The sequence below is a fragment of the Martes martes genome (genome assembly GCF_963455335.1).
Source record: "Martes martes genome assembly, chromosome: 2".
Classification (NCBI taxonomy): Eukaryota; Metazoa; Chordata; class Mammalia; order Carnivora; family Mustelidae; genus Martes; species Martes martes.
Genome location: NC_137889.1, coordinates 90,585,386 through 90,609,817, shown reverse-complemented (window position 1 = coordinate 90,609,817; position 24,432 = coordinate 90,585,386). Strand labels below are relative to the sequence as shown.

The window sequence follows — 24,432 nt, the reverse complement described above, 5'->3', positions numbered from 1 at the left end:
ATCTCTGATACACATTCTTTAACACTTGTACTTTTTAACTAGAGCTGATAAGATAATAAGATAAGCCTAAAATGTAATGAAAATAGAAAAATAAGACCTAGGCAAGACAAACTTGCTGAGATGCAGGTATTAACTGGAATGTGCCAAGAGAAGGTTCTATGCTTGCAAATAAAATGATACCTGTTGAAATATGCGGAAGGAGTCCCTGCTTGGAAATCATTGAGCTACTAGGTTTAAGTCTGATGGAGAACTTAGCATGAGAGTAGATAGATAAGACATACATAGGTAAGACATACAAAGAGTCAAATACAGATATCTTAGCTAGATGAAAAATAAGACTGCTAGTCTCCTAATGCAGGTTTCAGATCTGGCCTAGAGGCAGATAAAAGTGGTGGTTGGAAACTACATTTCTATACTGTGGAAGAATCATTCTGCTAAAGCAAAATAGTTGGTCCATTCTTTACTGATCTTCATGATAGTCTCATCTCAGAGGGTAGATTATGCTATAAGGGAGTATGATGTTTTGGACCCTAGTTTCAGCCAGTAAGGATGAAATGGAGGTTACAAAAATTATTTTGATGGAATATGCCAGTGCCATTTTAGGGTCTATAAAAATAACATGCTGATCACAGTTAGGTATGTAAAGTTGGATATTGTTTAGAAAGCAGATTTTTTTAATTCCTAAAATCATAAAAATATTAGATACAAACCAAAAGGAAGCTGGGTTAAAGAGGAAATAGGAGGCTTAAAATTAAATCATTAACATACTGAAAAAATTGGAAAAATGGAAGGAAACTGAAAAAAATTGAAAAACATGTTCTGATCATGCTCATGAGCTCAGCTTTTGAAGGGATGTGTACAAAAAGAAAAAACTGGCACAAAACAAGGGATGAATATACATGAATGACAAACATAAAATGAGCTGAGAATAAGCTTAGGCTCATGGAAACTACTATATATCTACTATATATCTAACTGCTTTATCTCAGTATAGAAAAGGGCTTTTAAGGGGAAGAAGTACTAAATGTATCCACTGACACACCTCTGTGCACCCCAGTGTGGGCAACAGAATCATAAAGGATTGCTTAAGCTCCTCACAATATTCTAGTGGACTATATGGAGATTTGGGGCTCAGATAATGTAAGTTTAGTTGCCTTTAGACAAGGATGAGAGACTTTGAGTGTGGATTGATGTTAACTTCGGGGCAGATCTCTACATTTTTTTGCTGTTATTTTCAGTATTTTAATCACTGACTTAAATGAGTGTGTACTTGGCACATTTGCAAGTGAAATAAAGTTAGAAAAATAGATCAGATTTTGGATGGCTGGATATGTAGATCAATAAGATGACACGTGTGTGTGTGTGTGTGTGTGTGTGTGTGTGTGTGTGTCTGTATACACAGCCATTTCTCTCTTATTTCTTGCTTCAAACAGACGAACGAAAGCATTTTATTTGGGCTTGCAGCAAAGTAGTGAGGTTGGAGGGGTCCCTCCCACAGCTGCAAGGGATAGATGAGTCACAAGGGTCTAGACTGCTATCCTTCTTAGGTAGTAATTGACTTAAAGGAAGATCCAGACAGTTCTACCAAGGAGATGTAAGGCAAAGTATGCCGGGAGCAGAGGGCCTCTGGGAAAGATTCTCATCCCTGATTAAAAAGAATGATTTAAGTTAAAACCAGAGCTGTGGTTTGCCTCTGGGTATAGTTAACTCTGATGGTTGTGACTGACTCGGAAAATGCCTAAGGGAACTCTCTGGGCAGAGTGAAAATGTTCTTTATCTCAGTAGGGATATGGGTGTATGCATTTGTGAAAACTCTTGCAACTTTACACTTAAGATTTATCCATTTAACTTAATGTAAATTATTTTTTAATTTTTAATTACAAAGTAAGAAAGGTAGCAGGCCTTTGAGAAAGATGCCCATCTCTTCCATCCTGCTTTCAGATGTTATCACCTGAAGGTATGATGCTTGGAGCTGCTGCCACCATCTCTGCCCTTGATGAATGTATCACTGACACACTGAAGTTGGCAGTTAATGGAGGAGAAAGGGTGGGTTCCTCATCATTGCTGATGTGCTGAACCAACCCGGAACATACAAACCTCTGGACTTCGAGTTACGTGAGGGAAATAAAGATCCTCAGAGTATAAACTAGTTTTAGTGGAGTGTTCTGTTTCTTGCACCAAGAGCATTATATCTGATACAATCAGTATAATTGGAAAGTGCTATACTTAGGTTTATAAAATGATTTGTGCAAAGATAGCCCAGAGGAGATAATAGTTAAATTGAAAATCATCCACCGATTTCTCTTCTTTTTTTCATCCACAGATTTTAGTTACTTTCTAGCACATTACAAAATGTCAGCATAATGTAATTGCCCCAAAATACCAAAAATATATTCGTAGAGTACACCAGTAGTATGCAGAATAAAGAATGTAGGTCTCCCTGCTCTTGGTATAGGTCAGGCAGTATATGCAGCATTAGCTCTGATACTGAGTACTACATCTGACTTTCCTGACAATCACCACTGTTGCGCGTTTATTCTCACTAAATACATATTTGCCTGGTTGACCATCTTTTACTTCAGTTACCATACATACTGCTGATGACTTTGAAATCATAACTTGAGCCCTGGTTTGTCAGACGAACAGTCGAACTGTATTTCCCACTACCTGTAAAATGCCACACTGGTGCCTCAAATTTCTCACACCGAAAACATCATCCCCAAAACTTATGTTCTGTCTTCTATAACCCTAATTTGCCAGTCCCCAGCCTGCCAGATTAGAATCCTTGGTTTAGCCTTGACTCCTCCTCCCTCTACCATTCCCACAGGGACTCAGATTCTGTTTTCTGTCTCTTGGATTGGGTGTCTTTTGCCTACCCATTACCTCTGCTTTAGATTAGGACCTTATCACAGTCACACAGTTCCCCACGGTTCTCCCCCTTCTAGACACACTCCCCTCCCATCTCCTTTCTACCAGTGTGATAAGAGTTCTGTGTCTAAAAAACAAGCTTGATCATAACCTGTTTCTGCCTTAAGTAAATAAACCTTTTGCTGTCATTGTTCTGTCTCCTGCTCTTGCTGGCAGTATGTAATTAGGATGCCTTTACTTGAAATTCAGGCCTTCCCATGTCGCCGAACAAAACTTTCTCTATTAACTATTTGAATGAATATTGAATGGTTCTTGTCATCTTCCTATTCTCTGACCTTTCTTCAGTCTCCTTTGAGGACTCTTCATTCTCAGTCAGAATTAAATATTATTATTATTATTATTTATTATATTTATTATTATTTATTATATTTATTATTATATTATTATTTCCTAGGGTCATTCTTAGGTCTTCAGTGCAGAGCTCTGCCTGGCTATCTAACTGCCCAGTGATCTCTAGCCCTGCTTGTCTCATGGCCTGTGATGAGCAAGTCTCATCATCTTTCTTGTCCTTGAAGATCTAATGCTCCACTTGTCTTAATGAATGGCCCATCCATCTACACAATTGCTCCAGGTTGGTGTCCAACAGTCACTAAAACCTGTTAATTCTGCGGCCTAAGTATCTCTTCAGTCTTTCCCCACCCCCCACAACTACTTCCTCAAAGCCTCTCATCCAGGCAAGAGATTTGTGCTCTTGGATCATTATCACAGTCACCTGGTGACTCAGACCGAGAGTCAGAAACTCATTGTAGGGCCCCCAAACCCACATTTTAAAAGGCTTCCTTGGTAATATTAATAATCAGCCAGATTTGTGGATTGAGTAATCCTTGTATAGTATGCAGTTACGAACATATCACTTCCCATGTCAGAATTCTTCAGCAGGTTTTCTTCATCTATTCCTAGATTACAAAATCTAAGTCTTAGCAAGACAAACAAGAGTTTTCATAATTTGAACCCACCCTACGTATTCATACTTCTTTCCCACCACTCCTTCCCATACATTTGATGTACTAAGCTATCTTTGATATGATCGTGGAGGCGATGTCATTTCAGGCCTCCCATTTGTCAAGCTGTAGAACTCAGTGCCTGGCATTGAAAATTCCTTGAATTCAGTAGATGGACTCTATTCATTTTACTGAAAATAATGTCCCTGGTCACAATTTGTACATGATATGAAATCAGTAGCAATGAGTATTTTCAAAATAATTGAATAAAATTAAAGACATCATAGTTCACTGAGTACTTCATGACTGCCTTATTTTAAGAAAAGACACTAGATACTTTTAAAGAATTTAACAGTTCTGGAAAGAGCACTGAAAATAGAATAAGATGGTCTATATTTGTAACCTGGCTACTCAACAATATTATTGGGTAATTTATATTACCTGTTTCTGTTTTGTTTTATGTAAAATGGCAAATATCCTATAGATTTATTGTGGGATTCAAACCATTAATGCTTGTGAAAGTATTTTCAAAGCCAGTTAAATAGAATAGAAATATGAAGTATTAAATTGGGGGGGAGAGTGAGAACATAGGATGAAGAGTAATTGATGAAGACCTTGGCTTACTTTGAAATGATACTTCAGTAGATATATTTTATCAATAAGCTTAGGGCAACAAAGCTTATTCTAATCTAGAATAAGACAGAATAGGATAGAACTTCCAGTTTGTGTGCCCCTGGGCAAATTATTCAGTCTCTCCTTCAACCTTAGTTTCCTCATCTATAAAGTAGGAAAACTATCACTAACTAATTTGGCTATTTTTTGTTATGATTAAATGAAATAAAAATAGCAAGTTTTCAATAAACTTTAGCTTGGAAAAAAAATCATTAGGTTCACATCACCTTTATGATATTATCTTACTTCTCTTTACCTGAAAGGGAATCATGCTTGATGGAAGGAAAACAAGAGTCAAAAGCAGAAAAATTAGGTTGACAAACAGATGTGTTACTCATGACAGAAGAGTTACTGCTTCTAGACATTTCTTGCTATTAATTCACTATTATAGTTTTTTTTTATTATGACTATATTAAGTATCCTCTTGTCCTTGGAAAGGCAAGAATTGAATATGATTGTTCTTTCAATGGATGGAAAAGTATGATTTTAGTATTTAAGCATCTATTCAGATATGTTTTTTGAAAATGAGTTTTTTTTTTTTGAAGTGGAAGTTTTATGGAACAGTGAAGTATTTAAGTGGCTCTGTGAAAAATGGGATTTCAACAAGTTGCTGGAGGAAACAGAAAATCTTAGAGGAGAAGAATATGCTTTGTATCATGTGTTCTTTGTGTACTGGTGACCAGAATTTCTGGCCAGACCACAGGAAGTAGCACAGGAGCTACATACCAGAGTGAACCAGTATGCAGCTTAACTATGGGATCAACAATTACAAGAATGGAAGAATGATGAAAGGTTTTAAGAACAAGATGGATTTAATTTAAGCTATACTTTAGATTTTTACTTTGTGTGTGTGTGTGTGTGCGCGCGCGCGCACGCGCGCGCGTGCATGCAAGCAGGAAGTTGGTGTGGCTCTCCTGTGAAACCTTTTTGTAATAAGCTCTCAGGGGAGTAGCCTAATGTCTTTTCTACTCAGTTGACTCTGGTCAGTGCTGCAAAATTGATCATGGCTTGTACAATGCATTCATCAGCCTCATTTCCAGACAGGCCCGTACTGGGGGCCAAGGCAAAAATAAGGAAAAAATGTTTATCTATAGAACTGCTCCTTCAAATCCACATTCTCATTCTCTGGAAGTGAGCTAAAGTCCCTTTAAGGCTTTTCCAGAGTCTGAAATGATTTGGGCATATCCACTAGATCTTGTTACTTTAATCAAAGGAATTTTGGATAGATGTGTTTGGACTGTGACATTCGGAGAAATCTATAGTCTGCTGGAGGTCTTAGAATGTACATGTTTGCCCTTAGCATTTTAATCCACATTTTTGCTGAATTTGGCAAGTAGTCATCATAGTTGGTTCTTTATAGTTATGGCCATTTCTTGCTTAAGGAGCAGCTTTCTTTTCTCTTTTTCATTATTTTTGGTTTTTGTAGGTTTCAAGAAAGAAGCATAGTTGAAGCACCTTTATTTTGCCAAATTGGAAGGTCAGATCTGTATTTCTAAATAACTAGGTTATTTCAAGTAGACCTTTAACAAGGTATATCAAGTAGACCTTTAACAACTATAGTTTAATTTCTCTAGCTTCAAAATAATTCCAGAGTTTCTTTTCATAAGAGGATTTAAATCTCAGAGGCAGTGAAGATTTTCCCTTCTATTCATTCAAGAATTACCTTCATCCAGATTTTTGCATATACAGAATTTGGTGGCTTAAATGTGGTTCAAATAATGCACCATGTAATCTAAGCTGAATTTATTAGATCTGAATAATTATTGAGTGCCTGCTATGTGCAAAGCATTGTTCTGGGCACAAGGAGTATATCAATAAGCAACAGACAGAAGTCTCTGCCTTTATGAAGCAGGTTATATTCTAATGAAGATACAATAAACAATAGTCAGTAAATAATTAAGAAACTAGTATGTCAGGTGGTGATAGGTTCTGTGCAGAAAAAGCAGGGAAAGGGAGAATATTGGTAAGGTAGGGGAATGACATTTGTTCATTTAAATAAGATGGTCAAACGCTTCATTGGCATGGGGACATTTGAACAGAGACTTGAAGGAAGCAGTAGCAAGCCATGAAGAAACTTGAAAGAACATTCCATACACGGGGAGAAGAGGAGTACAAAGCCTTGAGGTGGGAGGATACCTGATTTGTCTGTTCCAGCAGTTGAGAAGGCTAGTATGGTTGAATTACATGGAGCAAGGGAAAAGGTCAAAGGAAATGAGGTCAAAGAGGCAACAAGACACAGATCATGGATGCTGCTAAAGGTCATGGTAAACACTTTGACTTTTATTCTGACAGCATTTATTGAACAAAAGAGTGCCATGACGTGACTTACATATTAAAAGGATTGCTGTAGCTAGTAGGCAGAGAATAGACTGTTGAGAGGGATAGACAGAGCAGAGAGACCCATTGGGAGTTCATCACAATAGCCTGGTTAAGACACAATGGTGGCTTGGGCCAGGGTAATGGTAGTGAAGTTGGTGAGAAGAGCTGACTAGTGAGTTAGGATATGAAAGAACAACACAGTAGGAGGTACTAGAGACCCCAGTTAGGCTAGAGAATATTTGAGATGGGAGTAAGCAGGCTAGAAGAGTGGTGGGCTATGAACAGAGTAGATATCTACATTAGTAATTTTGGAGGTGGAGCAATCTGGAGTAAGGAAGAGATTTAGGTTGCGTTCACAAGCATAAGTGACTGAAGTGGAGAAGAGAAGGTCATTCGAAGGAGATGGATAAAGGAGATGAATAAAGATATTGATGGTTTGTTCATATTGGCCCTGAATTTATCCAGGGGGATGGCAGATACTGAGGTAGTTGGGAAGGACGTGAGCCTGGTCTGCCTAGTATATACACATATTGTTTATATACTTTGTGTATAAATATGCTTTGTGTATAAATTACATTTATATATATTAAATAAGGCTAATGAGCCCTATATATAATACACAGAAAAATGTGTTTAATATGTTGCTCAGTTGATCTGGAGGTACTTAAATGAGTATCACTGTATTCCAAATAAACATCTTGTGAGTCTTTATTAGACAGTGTCACTACTGCCCCTTATATCTTTAGGGATTTCTTTGAAATTGACTTCAGAACATGTCATTTGTGTGTCCTATTGGACATTGTCATCATTGGACTGGGAGATCCTTGTCCTTTAATGCTACATTTGATAATGGGAAATAATCAGTAGTCATTTTGAGCCACAGCAAATCACTAAGTTTGGGAATAGTGATTAAATATTAACTTTGTTGTTTAAAATTGAAACTGGCTATAAAATAATTATGCTGATTTTCCTGTGTGACTCATAAGCAAACTTAAAATAGTTAAAAAATGTTCTGAGCAAAAGCAAAATATTAGAATAACCTTTCGTAGTGATTAGTTTGAGGGAAGTGTTCACTTATCAGTATGTGGTATGGCAAGTTTGATTACAAAGTTCAGCCTTATTCCTGTAGAGTAAAAGTCATATAAACTGATAGATCACATCCTAAATTATTTCCCATTTATTTTTCATGCTCAAGAGCACTGTATGGGTCTTTATTTTTCATTTAGGGCTACAGTCTAAACAAATTAACTTCAACAAATGTTCATTCACTTTTTTTTTTATATTTAATATCTACTCTGTACAAAGCTCTGGACTAAGTGGTAGGCCTCTTGAGAAAATAAATAAGACCTGTCCCTTCCCCAAAAGGAACTTAGAGTCTATAACAAACACACAAAATCAGTGCAGGAGCACAGGGACAAAAGGGAGGAGGCTTTATGCCAAGGATTACGCTGACTTTTCCTGTACATATTTTCTCATTTATTTCTTACAGTAGCCCTGTGAATTAGATGAGTTTAATTCTACTTTGAACTTGAGCAAGTCTAAAGAGCAAATTACTCAGGGTCAATAGCAGTAAGTGACAGAGCTGGGTTTTTAAATTCAAAGTACTAATTACAGGCCAAGTATAGGAATAACCAAAATCTTAGTTTAAGTTGGAATATCTGTGCCGTGAACATTTATACATTTATTCAATATGTATTATAGCAATACAGTGTCGGGGAAGATTTCTGTTCTGATTCTAGTCCTTTATGTGTTCACTACTCCTAAACTCTTCTATAGCCCATCAAGAATACTCCAGACTGGGGAACAGTAGAGTCATAATAGGAAATAAAAAATGTTTCGGTTTTTATGCTGTTTGATGCTTTGTGATTTGGCTGTGTTATCTTTCTGTGTGGGGTGAACTTACATAGTGAAAGTGACTGACTTGTACCCCCCACTGTGTTATCATTTTGACCACCTAGGAACTCAGAGATAGCAATAAATTAAAATTCATTTGTTCATGTCTTCAGATCAAACCTTTCTTTGGATAGTGAGCTGTACATTTTAGATTGATTCTGAGTTTGAGGCTAAAAAATAGTGAATGATGTTTAAGAAACAAACGTAAAATTGCATAATAGAATGCTTACCTGTCTCAAATAGGCACTTTCTAGTAGTGGTGACTGATTAGATTATCAGTGAATGTAAAGCATTGAGTAATAAAAGTAGTATTAGAAGTTACTGCTTAACTTGGGATACTTCTGTGACTCCAGTGTTTAGATCATAGTCACATATTTACAATTCAGATAGCTGTTAATTCTTTTCCCCAGACATTTTGTTTTGTAGAGTGTTTACAAATAAACACTAGAAAGTCATGTCTGCTCAGGAATCGTTAGAATAGATTAGATATATCTGCCAGGTGTTAATTTCCTTCTTTCTTATTATGAATACTTAACAGAAGCCAGACTAAATTGCTTTGCTTATGAAAACATCATTATGCTCCGCAACCTTTAAACTACTTACAGTGAGGTGGCAATATTTTGGAACTGACACCTCAGAAGTTGCCTACTTTATTTATTATTTATGTATTTATTTATTTAAGAAAGGGTGAGATCGAGAGAAAGAATGAAAAGGGGCAGAAGGAGAGGGAGAGGGATAATCCTAAGCAGGCTCTATGCTGGGCGTGACACAGGGCTGGATCTCAATGACTTTGAGATCATGACCTGAGCTGAAATCAAGAGTCAGATGCTTAACTGACTGAGCCACCCAGGCACCCCAGAAGTTGCCTATTTTAAATAATTACATTCTATGTATTTGACAGGTAAGGACCCTCAGTAAATGGCATGTGAATATTTGTAGATTTTCAAAAGATTACTTGAATTTGCTTTAGTACTAAATTTCTGCTGTTTTCTTTAGTTGGTCTCCTAGGGATAGACTTTCTATTTCTGTGAGCCAGAAGTGCCTAGAAAGGAATATCCCTCCAGGGGCAGCCCTTAACCAATGACTGAGGAGCATGGGTGTATAAATTCCCAGCTTGTTTACTGCTTGGTTGAAATAATTCTGTTGTGTGTGTTATATAGTGTTTCCCAGAGCTTTCCCCTAAGTCTGAGCCTCAAAACTACTGTAAAAGCTCAATTAGCTTCATAATGATAATTTCCCTCTGTTATAACCCATTTCACCGCTAAGCCACCCAAATAAACTACTTGCCCTCAATCCATGTTGCAAGATCTAATCTGCATTGAGTGAGTGGGAGTCCAACCTATGACATCTCAAATTCTCGTTCAGTGAAGCCCTTGCTCATCCTCCAGGTGCAGTTAATCACCATCTCCTCTATCATCTTAAGGCGCTTTCTTTCTCCTTCTATTAGAACAAGTCTCACATTTTGCCTTGGGTGAGTTGCTTTTTTCTCTTGTATTGTATGATAGGTTCTTCAGGGGTCAGAACAATATTTCCTATTTACTTATCCTTCTGCTTTTCTTTAAAAGTTGTAGAGTAGGGGCACCTGGGTGGCTCAGTGGGTTAAAGCCTCTGCCTTCAGCTCGGGTCATGATCCCGGGGTCCTGGGATCGAGCCCCGCATTGGGCTCTCTCCTCAGCAGGGAGCCTGCTTCCTCCTCTCTCTCTCTCTGCCTGCCTCTCTGCCTACCTGTAATCTCTGTCTGTCAAATAAATAAATAAAATCTTAAAAAAAAAAGTTGTAGAGTAACTCTTGCATTCTTCTGTCTTCCAAAACAGTTATTCCGGTTACTTATATTTACTCAAAAGTCTATTGAATTACATTATGTAGACCTAAGTAAAAGGTACTTAGGAAATCCTTAGTTAAGGAAATTTATCCTAGGAAAGTCATGTAACTCTTCTGGGAATTAGTACTGGTTCACATTTCTAGAGTATACAATAAAAGTTTGCTTAACAGAACTCCATCTAACTAATTTGCCAGATTAATCAGTACTCTGAATTTGCTTTTAAAGCATACTGACTGCTGTCCATGGCAACTCTGAAGGCTTGTGACTAATAAACTATTCTCTTACATATCTGTCCATCACCAGTTTTACTTTATGCTATCCAAGAGTTGTTTGTCCTTTCCTAATTCATTCATTTCCTATTCATTCAAGTTTATTATTTGTGGTACCTACATAATTTAATTAAACAAATGCAATGTTAATGCAACATTATAGTTATTTGTAGGAAAACGGTGTCAGAGTAGCTAACACAAGTTTTTGTAATAGATTTTGAAATCTTAGGGGTTTAATACAATCCAAGTTATTTCTCATTCCACAGTGCAGGGAGTTGAGCAGCTCTCCTCCATTTTGTCTAAACCGTCCTTCAAAGTTGCTTCAGCAAAAAAAGGAGTTGAGAATAATATGGAATAATTTTATGACTACACCTGGAAGTGGCTTAACATACTTCTTACATTCCACTGAGCAGAGTTAGTCTTATTGCTCCCAACATAACTATAAGGAAGTCTAGAAATGTAGTCTTCCTGGTGCATAAAGAGAGGATATGGAGGACACAAAGGAATGGTATTGGGTACACAAAGAATTATTTCTGTTGTAGAAGATAAGTTGAGTACATTGGAAAGACTTGATAAAGATTTAAAAGCTTTATATCGTTACTCCACATAGGGGATGTATTATGATTATGGTTTATACAAGGAAGAAGGTGTAGAATTCCAAGCTCTTAGGCATGTCTAAAAAATGCTCACATCAAAAGACTGGAAAATAAATGAACATTGATGACTTATAAAGTAAAAAAATATATTATTTATATGCATCATTTTAAAATATTCCTGTTTTAGTTTAATTTTGGGGTTACCTAACATGCAACTTTATTTTTATTTTATTTATTTATTTATTTTTATTTATTTTATACAGTTAATAGCAGGCCTCTGCAGACAGACTGCTTAGTTTCAGATTCTAGCTCTGCCACTTACTTGGTGTGTGACCTTGGACAATCTACTTTTACTTTCTGTATCTCAGTTTCTGTATATAAGAAATTTAAGTAGCAAAAGTATATATTTCATAGGGTTTTTGCTAGGGTCAAGTAAATGTATAATAAGCACTTAGAAAAAATGCCATGCATGTAGTACTATATAAGTGATAGCCAGTATTATATTTTGATTATCATCATCATCATTATATAAGATTTGATTCCATTGTTTTCTACTGAGTGACCACACTATGAAGTGATACTGTAATAAATACTTGTATGACTTAAAGTATTTTGGTTGAAAACAACAAGAAAGCAACTTTGGCTAAAGTCAGCCTTAAAAAAACAAAGAAAATGTCAAAGAATTGTTTGGAAGTACAAGAGGTATTTCGTAGAATAGAAAGCAAAGCTGAGCACAGGAGTAAGATGGCAGTGTAGGAGGCTCCAGCCATGGTTTGCCTACAAAAACAATGATTTGACAACTACTAATGAGTGAAATATCTCTGGAAAGCTTCAGGGTACAGCAAAGAAGCTCCAGCCACCAAGTGGAGCACAAAAACTAAGAATGGCCACATGGACAAGTGTAGGAAACAATTTACCTATATCAGCTTATCCCATGGGCTACAGCACAGCTTTGTACCAAGAAGGATCCTACTAGCTTTTACTTCCCTCTGTGGAGGTAAGGAGAACAAAAGGACCCCAGCAGCCCTCATTGCCACCAGGGACAACCATAGCCTTCAATGCTAAGGAACACTGTAGTCTCTACTATTGCTTACACAACAGCTGAGTGCAGACACCAATGCAAGGTAATAAATGACATCAAAAATCAAGAAAACATGACAGCAGCAAAGGAGCACAGATAGTTCCCGGGAATTGACCCCCAAAGAAATGGAGACCTATGAAGTGCCTGGCAATTCAAAATAATTAAAGAAGCTCAGCAAACTATAAGAAAATGCAGGTAGACAACTCAATGAAATCAGGAAAACAATACATGAACAAAATAATTTCAACAAAGAGAAACCATAAAAAGGACCAGTCAAATTCTGAGCAAGGAATATAATGAATGAAATGGGGTGGGGGCAGGGGGAGGCAGTAGGGAGCTTCAACTGCAGACTCAGTCAAGCAGAAGAAAGAATCAGTGCACTCAAATATAAGTCAATTGAAATTAACCAGTCACAGAATTAAAAAGAATGATGAGAGCCTACAGGATTGATGAGACATCAAGTAAATCAATATGTACATTATAGAAGTCCCAGAGGAGAAGACACAGAGAAAGGGGTAGAGAGCTTGTTTAAAAAAAAAAAAAAAAAAAAAAGGCCGACATTTTCCAAATTTGAGGAGGGAAATGGGCATCTATATTTATGAAGTTCAAAGGACTTCAAATGGGACCAGCTCAACACTATAATGAGATGCATTATAATCAAACTGTCAAAAATCAAGGGTGAAGAATTTAAAAAGCATCTTAAGATAAATAAAAATACAACTTACCAAAATTTATAAAATGCTACAAAAAAGGAAGGAGGGACATTTAAGATGCTTGGGAGGGATGTTTATTGTGATAAATGCTTATATTAAAAAACAAATTTCTCGAACATCCTAACTTTATAATCGAGGAACTGGGAAAGGAAGAACACAGTAAGCCCAAAATTAGCAGAATAAAGGAAATAATGAAGATTAGAGCACAAATAAAGAACAGTGATAGAAAAATCAACAAAACTAAGTTTCGTGTGGAAGGTAAAAAAAAAAAAATTCAAACCCTTAACTAAGAGAAAAGAAAAAAGACTCAAAATCAGAAGCAAAGAGGAGATATTACAATGGCTACCTCAAAAATAGAAATGATCATAAGGGACTACTATGACCAAACTATGTGCAAACAAATTGGATACCCTAGAAGAAATAAGTAAATTTCTAGGAACATACAGCCTATCAAAACTGAATCAAGAAGATACAGAAATCAATTATATGGCTTCACTTGTGGAGCATAAGGAGCAACATGGAGGACATTGAGAGATGGAGAGGAGAAGTGAGTTGGAGGAAATTGGAGGGGGAGACAAACCATGAGAGACTCTGGACTCTGAGAAACAAACTGAGGGTTTTGGAGAGGAAAGGGGTGGGAGGTTGGGTGAGCCTGGTGGTGGGTATTAAGGAAGGCACATATTACATGGAACACTGGGTTTGGTGCATAAACAATGAATTTTTGAACACTGAAAAATAAAATAAAATTTTTTAAAAAGAAGAAATAGAAAATGTGGGAGATTGGATTAGTAATCAAATAACGTTCAACAAAACAAAAACAACAATAAAAAGTTCAATACCAGATGACTTTCAAGGAAGATTTAATACCAGTCCTCTTCCTTTTCTTTCTTTTTTTTTTTTAATATCCAACTTTTATTGCATCTTTAAAATATCACAGATAAGTCAGAGGAATCATCTGACATCCTCCTCTTTCTGTAGCTGGACGGTTTAGATTTTATCAGCCTGCTGAACCGTTTCTTTTTCAGAAACAGATACCATCCAAAAATTTTCCGATATCCTTGTTTTTAACTGTTGTGGCTTTCTGAATTAAAGCAACTGAATTTGATACAAGTTCAGTGTTGTTTCCTTCAGGAATTAACTCATCTTTCTGGGCTTGAGATACTGAACAAGCAATAGCTGGCCTCATCCAAACCCTGTGGATATATTTTTTGCCCATGAGATTTTGGATTTCAACAAGCAAACCATTGTCCTGAATAATGACGTTGTTGGGGAAGGGAACATACACAGACCTCATCTTGGAAGCCCAGTGTTAACATTTCAGTAACATTCTGTATGACAGTGGTCAGTTCCTATTTTCCCACCAAATGGGAAACCATAAACCCAGAGCCTCTTCGTTTTCTTTTCAAGGAGACGGAGTTCTACATTGATGGGATTAAAATCCCCCTGCAGAGTTCCCCTGGGACCCTTCACATAAACAGTGCTTCAAACAACACTTCAGGGTGATGTTAACATTTCTGAACTATTGATATTTTGATTGCTGAGAATGGTCTTCATTCTCACAGAAGATACAACAAAAAAAGCAATGTGAATCCTTCATAAACTCTTCCAATAAGCAAAAGAGGGCATGCTTTCAAACCCTGTTATGAGGTCAGCATTACCCTGATACTAAAGGGACAGAGTCACCACAAGAAAACTACAGCCCAGGGGCTCCTGGGTGGTTCAGTCAGCTCAATGTCCAACTCTTTATTTTGACTCACGTCATGATCTCAGAGTCTTGAGATGGAGCCCCATGTCAGGCTCTACACCAGCAGGGAGTCTGCTTGAGGATTCTCTCCTTCTCCCTATGCCCCTCCCACTGCTCATGCTCTCTTTCTCTAAAATAAATACATCTTTTTAAAAAATTACAACCCAATATCACAGAGAAACCTATATGCAAAAATGCTCAGTAGAATACTAGCAAACCAAATTCAATAGCACGCTAAAGGATCAGACAACATGACCAAGTGAAATTTATTCCTGAAATACAAGGATATTTCAATATACACAAATCAGTTTATGTGATATACATCACATTAACAAAACTAAAGGAAAAACAAGTGTAATCATTTCAGTAGATGCAGAATAAACACTTAAAACATTCATAATAAAATCCCTTAAAAAATTGGTATAGAAGGAACTTACTTCAACACAATAAAGGCTGTATCTGACAAGCCCACAGGTAGTGTCATAATGGGCAAATACTGAAAGCTTTCCCTCCAAAATCAGGTACAAGGTAAGAATGCCCATTCCTAACATTTCAATTCAACAAGTACCAGAAGTCCTAGTTAGAGCAATATAAAAAAATTGATAGACAGCTTGATAGAATCAAATGTGAAAAGAAGTGGAATGGTCACTTTGCAGATGATTTGGTCTTATATATAGAAAGATCTAAAACTATAACCCCCCCAAAACTGGTAGAATTAATAAATGAATTTAGTAAAATTATAGGTTATAAAATCAACATAAAAAATTTAGTCATGTTTCTATATACAAACAACAAAGTATCTGAAAAGGAAATTAGGAAAACATCCTATTCATATTAGCAACAAAAACAGTAAAATGCTGAGGAATAAACTTAACCAACGAGGTGAGAGGCTGATACACTAAAAATTATAAAACAATGATGAGGTAAGTTAAAGATAACACAAATGAATGCAAACACATCCCATGTTCATGGATTGGAAGAATTAATATTGTTAAAATGTCTGCACTGCCCAGAATGACCCACAGGTTCAGTGCAACAATCCCTATCAAAATCTTAATGGTGTTCTTTACAGAAAGAGAAAAAAGCAGCCCTAAATTTCATACAGAACCATAAAAATCCCCAAATGGCCAAAGCAATCTTGAGTGAGAAGAGCAAAGCTGGTGGCATCATGCTATAGTAATCAAACTATATGATACTGTCATAGAAACATATAGACCCCAGAATGAAATAGAGAGTCATCTCTATCAGATGACCTTTAGTCATCTATTCTTCCACACGGGTGCCAAGAATACCTAAAGGGTAAAGGACAGTCTTCTCAGTAAGTGGTGCTAGGAAAGCTGGATATCTACATGTATGAGAATGAAATTAGATCTTTGTCTTACATCATACATAAAAAGTAATTCAAAATGGATTAAGGGCTTAAACATAAGACCTCAAACTATAAAACTCATTGAAGAAATTCAATTGAAATTCATAGGGGGGCAGTTCCTTGACGTTGGTCTTGGCAATGATTTTTTTGGGATATGACCCCAAAAGCACAGACAACAAAACCAAAAATGAGTGAGACTACATCAAACTAAAACCCAAACTTTGTAATATTCTACACAGCAAAGGAAACCATTAACAAAAGGAGAGGCAGCCTACAGAATGAGAGAGAATATTTGCAAACCATATAGTCAATAAGAGGTTAATATAAAAATAATCCTATAACTCAATAGCAAAAGATAATAATAAAATGAGTGGGCAAAGGATCCAAATAGATGTTTTCCCAAAGAAAACATACAAATGGCTAATGGGTACATGAAAAGGTGCTCAAATCACTAATCATCAAGGAAATGCAAATCAAAACCACAAGAAGATATTATTTCACTTCTGTTAGAATAGCTATTATCAAAAAGACAAGAGATAAAAAGTATAGATGAGGATGTGGAGAAAAGGGAAGCCTTGTACTTTTTGATGGAAATTCCATATGACCTAGCAATCCCTCTTCTGGGTACATATCCAAGGAAATGAAATTAGTGTTTCAAAGGGATACTGCAGTCCTATGTTCATTGCAACATTATTCATAATAGCCAAGATATAGAAATAATGTAAATGTCCATTGACAGATTAAGAAATGAAATATGATGTATATATCTACAGTAAAATTAAGATTCATTTTTCAGGTAGCAATTGTCAGAGGAGAGTTTTATGGAATTGTAAAGAGTAGTCTGTAGTCTGCCAGTCACATTATTTGGGTTCTGGTTGTGTGCAAAGTAGCACTGTCCTGTACATTCTTTCCTATGGAAGGCCTCAGGCACATGCTATTACCTCAACTTGTGATCATATCAATATTGCTGTCTCAACTTACAGTCATATTAATATTGTTCTCTGTCATCTCTTCTCCTTGTCACTAAGTCTAACCAAATCGCTTGTTGTGGGTTGGACCCCAGCACACCAAATACAGCTCTCTGACAACTATCTCCCTTATAGTAATAGCTTCTTTTCAACCTACCCTCACCCACCATTATATTACTCAGGTCATAAGAAAATGTATTATTATCTGATTCCTAATGTCATAGAAATCCATCACATTTCTTTAATGGCTGGAAATTAATACTAATGGGATGGGAGATGTAGGAGTCAACATTGTTATGTTTATTCACTTAACAAATACATACTAAATACCAACTAGATGCCGAGGATACATTGATCAAATCCTTGCCCTCATGAACCTCAAAGTCTATTGGGAGTGATAGACAAAGAAATATAAATAAAATCGTTAATTACAAATTTGAATAAGTACTGTGATTTTTTTTAAAAAAGATTTTATTTATTTGACAGAGACACAGTGAAGTACTGTAATTTTTAAAAAGCAGGTTAATAAAAGAAGAGCATAGGGACAGCCACTTGAGATGGAATTATTAAAGGAGGTCTCTCTGAGGAGGTGACAGAGGAGCTTAAGGATAAGAATGCAGCAGCTGTGCTTTAAAAAAAAAGGAAAGAGAAAACATAAAGATGAATACTTGAAGGTAGGAAGGGGCTTGGAGTAAAAGAAGTAAAAGAAGGCTAATGAGGCATAGTGAGGCAGAGGGTAAATGGTGGGAGTTGGAGGTTAGAGAAGTAGGGAAGAGCTGAGTCAGGGCTGTGTAGGTTATGGCAAAGTGTTTATAGTCCAGGAATAATGGTAAGACCTTGGTAGAGGAGTGACACCATTCCATTTACATATACAAACCTTGTAGAAGGTATAATGATTGAAGTAATTTAGGTGAACGATGGCTATGACTGGGGTGACTATGTACATAACTGAATGAATCCCAGTGTATTTTGACTGCACTTGATGGTGGGTTTGAAATGGGTGGGAAAGGGAAGAATTAAGGTAGATTTAGACATTGGGTTGAGCAACTGGGTGCCCTCTGCCAATCAGGGGAAGACTCAAGGACTGACAGATGGTTTTTTGCTGATAAAGTATAAGCTCAGGTTTGGACATACTAAGTTTAGAAGCTTATTAGACAGCCAAGTAGAGTTGCCAAGTAGATAGGTAAATAAAAGTGATGTGAACTCAGGAGAAATATCAAAAACAAGTGGAATTTTGGAGTCATTAGCATATTGGTTGATTTAAAAATCCATGAGAGTGATTGAGATCATTGTACCATTTGGGAAAGGAAGACTGATTTACATCAACTCTTGCATCATTCCAACTTCATTTATTCAACATGTATTTATTGAGTTCCTACTATACTAGGCCCTTTTCTGTGGCATTGTAGTCACAGTAGTGAGTAAAGGAAACCCATCATTTGCTTTCATAGAACTTCTATTTAGTTAATGAAGCAAAAAATTAACCAATAAGCAGTAGATACATAAATTTATTGTAGAGAGGAGAAGGAGAAACGAAGGAGACTATATGGAGTTGGTCAGTGAGATAGGATTTTTTTTTTTTTTCCTACTACTGATGTCCTGGCAGCTAATGGAAGAGAGTAGTTCAAGAATAACTAGTTACCTGGATCAGATGTTGCTAAGAACCTGAGAAGAAGGAGACCAAACTGGGATTGTTTCATCAATTTCTGCAGAGTGGTGACAAGAAACAAAACAGATTTGAGGGCTTTGAAAATAAAGAAGTAGGGATAGTGATGATAGCTGTTTTTTTTTTTTTTTAAGATTTTATTTATTTATTTGACAGACAGAGATCACAAGTAGGCAGAGAGGCAGGCAGAGAGAGAGGAGGAAGCAGGCTCCCTGCTGAGCAGAGAGCCCAATGCAGGGCTCGATCCCAGGACCCTGGGATCATGACCCGAGCCGAAAGCAGAGGCTTTAACCCACTGAGCCACCCAGGTTCCCGATGATAGCTGTTTTGAAGGAGTTAGCTATAAAGGAAAGCCAAGAAATGGACCATAACTAGTAGGAGGAATGAGATTAAGGAAGTATTGTTTTTAAAAACAAACCAAAAAGATACAATTCCAGAGCATGCTTGTGATTAATGGGAGCGATCTAGTAGAGAGGGAATGAGGGGATAATTGAGGGAGTGAAATCCTTGAGAAAATAAGAGGAGATAAGAACCCCAGGGGTTCATGGAGGGAATGGCTGATGGGAACAGCATCTTCTCTTTCACTGTAACTGGAGGGAAGTCAGGAAGGATGGAATGTCTGTAGACAGGTTTGTAAATTTGAGGGGGGGAGGTGAGTAGCATCTGTTCCAGTGCTCTGTTTTCCCAATGAGCTATGAAGTGATAATGGAAGGAAAGGGGTTTGAGAAAAGAAAGGTCGTAAAAGATCATGCGGGAGGGTAGAAAGTCAAGTTACTAAAGAAGTATAGCAGAATTGCTATGCATTAGAGAGGACTCACTTATGATTTATGGTAATAAATTTAACATGAAACAGTCAACAAATTATATACTTTTTCCCCAACCACTTTCATTCGCTTAATTCCCAGCACAGAGAAGGCATATAGCTGGGTTTGTCCAACGTTGTACTTTTTCCAGATGAATACAATGATTAGAAACAGGATGAAGAAAATTAAGTGTATTAGCAAAGGAATGAAGAATCATGAAATGTAAGCTGATTAAGGAGAGAACTAAAAACAGGAAGAATGGCCAGGGGATCATGAAAGGTTAGAAAAGGGATATTACTCATTCCTTTGGTTTATCCATTCATTTCAATAGTTGAGCCCCTCCTAGGTGCCAAACATGGTTCTAGCCCTGTGGATCTATTCATGAGCAAGACTGACCCAGTCCTCTCACAGGATAGGGTGAGATGGACAGAGAATTAGAACCGGTATTTTCTTTTAATTTCTTTTCTTAGTATGGTTGACCCACAATGTTGATTAATTTTAGGTGTACAGCGTAGTGGTTCAACAAGTTTATATACTGTCCTATGCTCACCACAACGGAGGCTACTGTGTGCCCTCATACAACACTATTACAGTATCCTTGACTATATTCCTTATGCTGAGCCTTGTATTCCCGTTCATTCCATAACCAGAAGCCTGTATGTCCCACACCCCTTCCCCTATTTTGACACGCTACACACTCCCTCCCCTCTGGCAACTATCAGTTTTAGAATCAGTAAGTATTAAAGTCAGATTTTGCTGATGACTATGAAGAAATACAGAATAGGGGGGAGAGAGCTGTAAGTGAGAGGAGAGAGCAGTGAAAATTTAGATAAGGTATTCCAGGAAGGGAATTCTCTTCAGTGAAATTGAACAAAGACCTGGATGGAATGAGGAAACAAGCCTGTGAATAACTGGGGAGTAGTGTGCTCCGCTGAAGAAGCAGTGAGTGCTCTTCCATTTTTTCATGACATTAGTAGTTGAATAGTAAGGCCTATTGTATTTTTAAATGGTGTTTTTGGAATACCAAGGTGACACAGCTAGTTTAAGCAATCCGTTGTTGCACAAAAGTCATTAGAGTAAGCAGTCAATTCAGTTAAGTCTCATTTAAGCAGATGAAATGTTTAAATATAAATATACCCTATAATCGGGTCTGATGTGTTTATCATTACCTTCTCCAATGACTAGCATTGGAATGCCACACATGATAGCGTTCAGTTAATATTCATTGAGTGAGTTCTTATGCCCACATACACTTTAATACTTATAAACATGAATCATTCCCCATTCAAACCTTTTCAGAGAAGGACTAATGGAGGAGTGCAAACAAACCCAAGGTCTCTTCCTTGCTCTGAGAGTGTGGGGGTTCAAATGACTTATTTTTTTAAAAAATTAGGTATTATTCAAATGCCATAAGATAAACCTGTTTAAAATATAAAACGTATTGTTTTTCAGAATGTTCACCAAGTTGTGCAACCATTACCTAATTCCAGAACATTTTTATCAGCCTAAAAAGAAACCCATATAGACTGGACCCATTAGGAATCGTTCCCCTCCTTCTAGCCTCTACAACCACTAATTGCACTCTGTCACTGTTTGTCTTATTCCAGACATTTAATATATATGTGGAATCACACAATACATGTCGCTTTATGTTTGGCTTTTTTCACTTAGTGTGATGTTTTCAAGGTGAATCTATGTTTAGCAGGTATCCACACTTCAGGCCTCTTTATAGCTGAGTAATACTCCATTGTGTGGTTATACCATATTTTCTTTATCCATTCATCATTTGATAGACATTTGGGTTGTTTCCACTTTTTGGCTATTATAAATAATGCTGCTATGACTATTTGTCTAGTTTTTGTGTGGACCTTTGTTTTTTAATTCTCTTAGGTATATACCCACCAGAGTAAATGGCTTTTTAAAGACATAACTGTGAAAAAGTTTTATCTTAAAAATATTTCTCACTTAACTCCATAATAGATCTGTCTTAAAGAATACATGAAGTTATTTCCAGTACTTATTTAAGCTACTAGTGGAATGTATTAATTTTCTCCAAAAATCTGAGTAACATTAGCCCTGCAGGAGATGTTTCCTCTGTGGCTCCAGAGCCCCTGGGCTCACTGCCCATTACATGGGTGGAGGCCAGCACTTTGCAGCAGTCTCATGGGGACATTGGGAATGCAACTCTGAACAGGTGGTGGGTTACCTTTTTGTCAACAAATATTGCTTCTTCCTGAAAGAATCTGAAAATCTCGAAATTTAAGACCTGGAAAATTTTCTTGGAGCTCATTTAATCCAATGCCTTTGTTTAAGAAATCTTTGAACCAAGGGGTGTCCAAGAAGTTAAAATGCCTGCCTGGGTTCCTAGAGCTGGTTGGTTAGAGAACCAGGATGAGAAGTCAGATCTCTTGATTGCCACTTTAGTGCCCTGATTACTAAATTTCACTTTGTCTCTTCTCTGAATGTGAAGTCCTAAAACAAAAAAATAAACGTAATTCATGTAAGTGGCATTTTCAGTTATAAGTTTACAGAAAAGTTTTTCAGAGTTTTATAGGGAAACGCTAACTATCACGTTTGTACTCATTAATTCACAGGGACAGGGTGGGGAAGATAAGAATAATAAAGAAACACTATCCCTTTTAGCCTATGCATAAGGAAGAAAGAATTGTAGGCATTTGTAAACACTCAGACAATCATAAACAAAGGTCAGCGATTCCTGTTAGCTTCCCTTAAGAGTCAGTCTTTTTTCTTCTCATCACATTATAACATTTATATCCCAGTAGTTTTAAAAGGGGGTTGAAGGATTAAGCATAATTATATTATCCAAGTGTAGTCAAATTACGCAATAGATTATACAGTTAATCACTTGGATCCTCTAAATGTCATGCTGGATATAGTTGATCCCTCTCACAGTGAGTCAGAATTGGGAATGGGTTCATTCACTATTTCCAGTAAGCAGCTTATGGCCAGCAGGTGTTGTGACTTGTGGGAAAGGGCAGGACTGGAACGCTTGCTTATTTGGAGTGCTCAGAAATGTACCCGTGGGTCCTTCCATAGAGCTGTACGTGAGGCCACAGGCAGCTGAGAGTGTTGGCAGTACCACAGCCAACCCCAGCTTAGAGGAGGCTCTTGATGCCCTCTGAGTCTGGTCATATCACTCCCTAGCACAAAGCTAGGAACAGGTGCCACGTACAGCCTTGTGGTCCAGGCACGGGTCTCAGCTCTGCCACTCTCTGTGTGATCTTGGTTACATCACCTCAGATGTCCTCAAGTCCCCCATCTGTAAAATTAGAGAGGAGTGGGGCAGACTAGCTAATTTTTAAAAACTCTTTTGGATTTAAAATGTTATGGCTCTATAAACTAGTGGTTTAAGATGTCAAGTGTATTAGATATTGGAGATATAATATAAAGGTAATACAAGTTTACAAAGTTAGAGCCATCTATGAGTCCTATGTGACATTGGCCAAGTTACTTAACCTCTGTAAGATTTTATGTTATCCTTAAAAGGGGAGTGATGATAATACTACCTATCCCTAATAGGGCTATGTGGGGGCAAAAATGGCATTAATATAAAGACTTTATTATAGTGCTTCATATATCCTAAGATTCAGTACGTATTTTTTAGTAGCAAGTAGTAGTAGTATTTTCTTAAGGATATTTTATACTAAAAATATCCTGTTCTCTTTAGAATTAAGTAAAATCTCAGCAAAATTTAAGAATATTGTAAAGTATTTGACTAAAATATTCTTTAGAAGATGATAATTAATTAACCCTTAAGTAAACTGGGGGGTGAAAATCCATGATTTTGATAACGGAGTGGTGGATAATGGGCAAGTTCACTGTTAAAGGTAAAAAATAGGGGAAGAAATGTGATACAGAGGTCAACGTTAATAGAGCAAGTGAAAGAAATTGAACTTATTTTTTCTTTAGTTTTATTGTTGTCTGTAATCTTTCCTATATACATTTATCTCTCTTAATTTGGCAATGAAATCCCTTATGGAAAATTTATCCAAATTAGTGCCAATAGTAGTAGAAAGGCCCTACATTGTATTTTTTTAATGAAATTATTATTATTTTTATTTAGCATGTAGAAATAAACAATAAATCCAGTTCCATGTGAGCTGCCTCTTTGTAATTTCTGCTAGCTTTGCAAGTACTATTTTGGTGTGAACCAAGGACTTAGGAGCTTAGTAATTTTGGAAACCAAATACACAGAAGTTTTTCCTCAGGATGTTGGTATGAAACTATCACTATTCAGCAGTGGTTTGCTAAACTATTTGAAGGAATTTGTTTAAGAAAAAATATTTACATAATCAGAACCCATTTGTAAAAAACAGTAGTTTGGTGATTGATATCTTAGAGAATTAACTACCTAATTCTCCAAAAAAGAGGGGTGCTATCAGTGGATAGTGTAGATGAGCCTCTCAATGGTCATCTGTGAATATATGTGTTCTGTGTGTCCCACACCTACTCCATCACCATCTTACCTTACTTCACTGTTGTAGGTGACAAATGAGAAAGGAAACATTTTGATTCCTCATGACAAATCTCAGTGGCTTCTGATATATATAGTTCAACCCAGAAATGCCTTGTATCCCATAAGAAAATTGCTTTTCACTACATTGTAATTTCCAGATAGGGTAATGTT

The 24,432-nt window shown here is 36.8% G+C and overlaps 1 protein-coding gene and 1 pseudogene across 2 annotated transcripts in view; one reads left to right on the top strand and one right to left on the bottom strand.

Moving 5' to 3' along the window:
- FAM13A (family with sequence similarity 13 member A) overlaps window positions 1–24,432 on the top strand; it is a 325,186-nt gene that overhangs the window by 126,806 nt on the left and 173,948 nt on the right. The gene's annotated exons all lie outside the window — the stretch shown is intronic.
- LOC308339001 (large ribosomal subunit protein uL6-like) lies at window positions 14,222–14,788 on the bottom strand (annotated as a pseudogene). The gene has a single exon. The product of its transcript is annotated as a large ribosomal subunit protein uL6-like (transcript).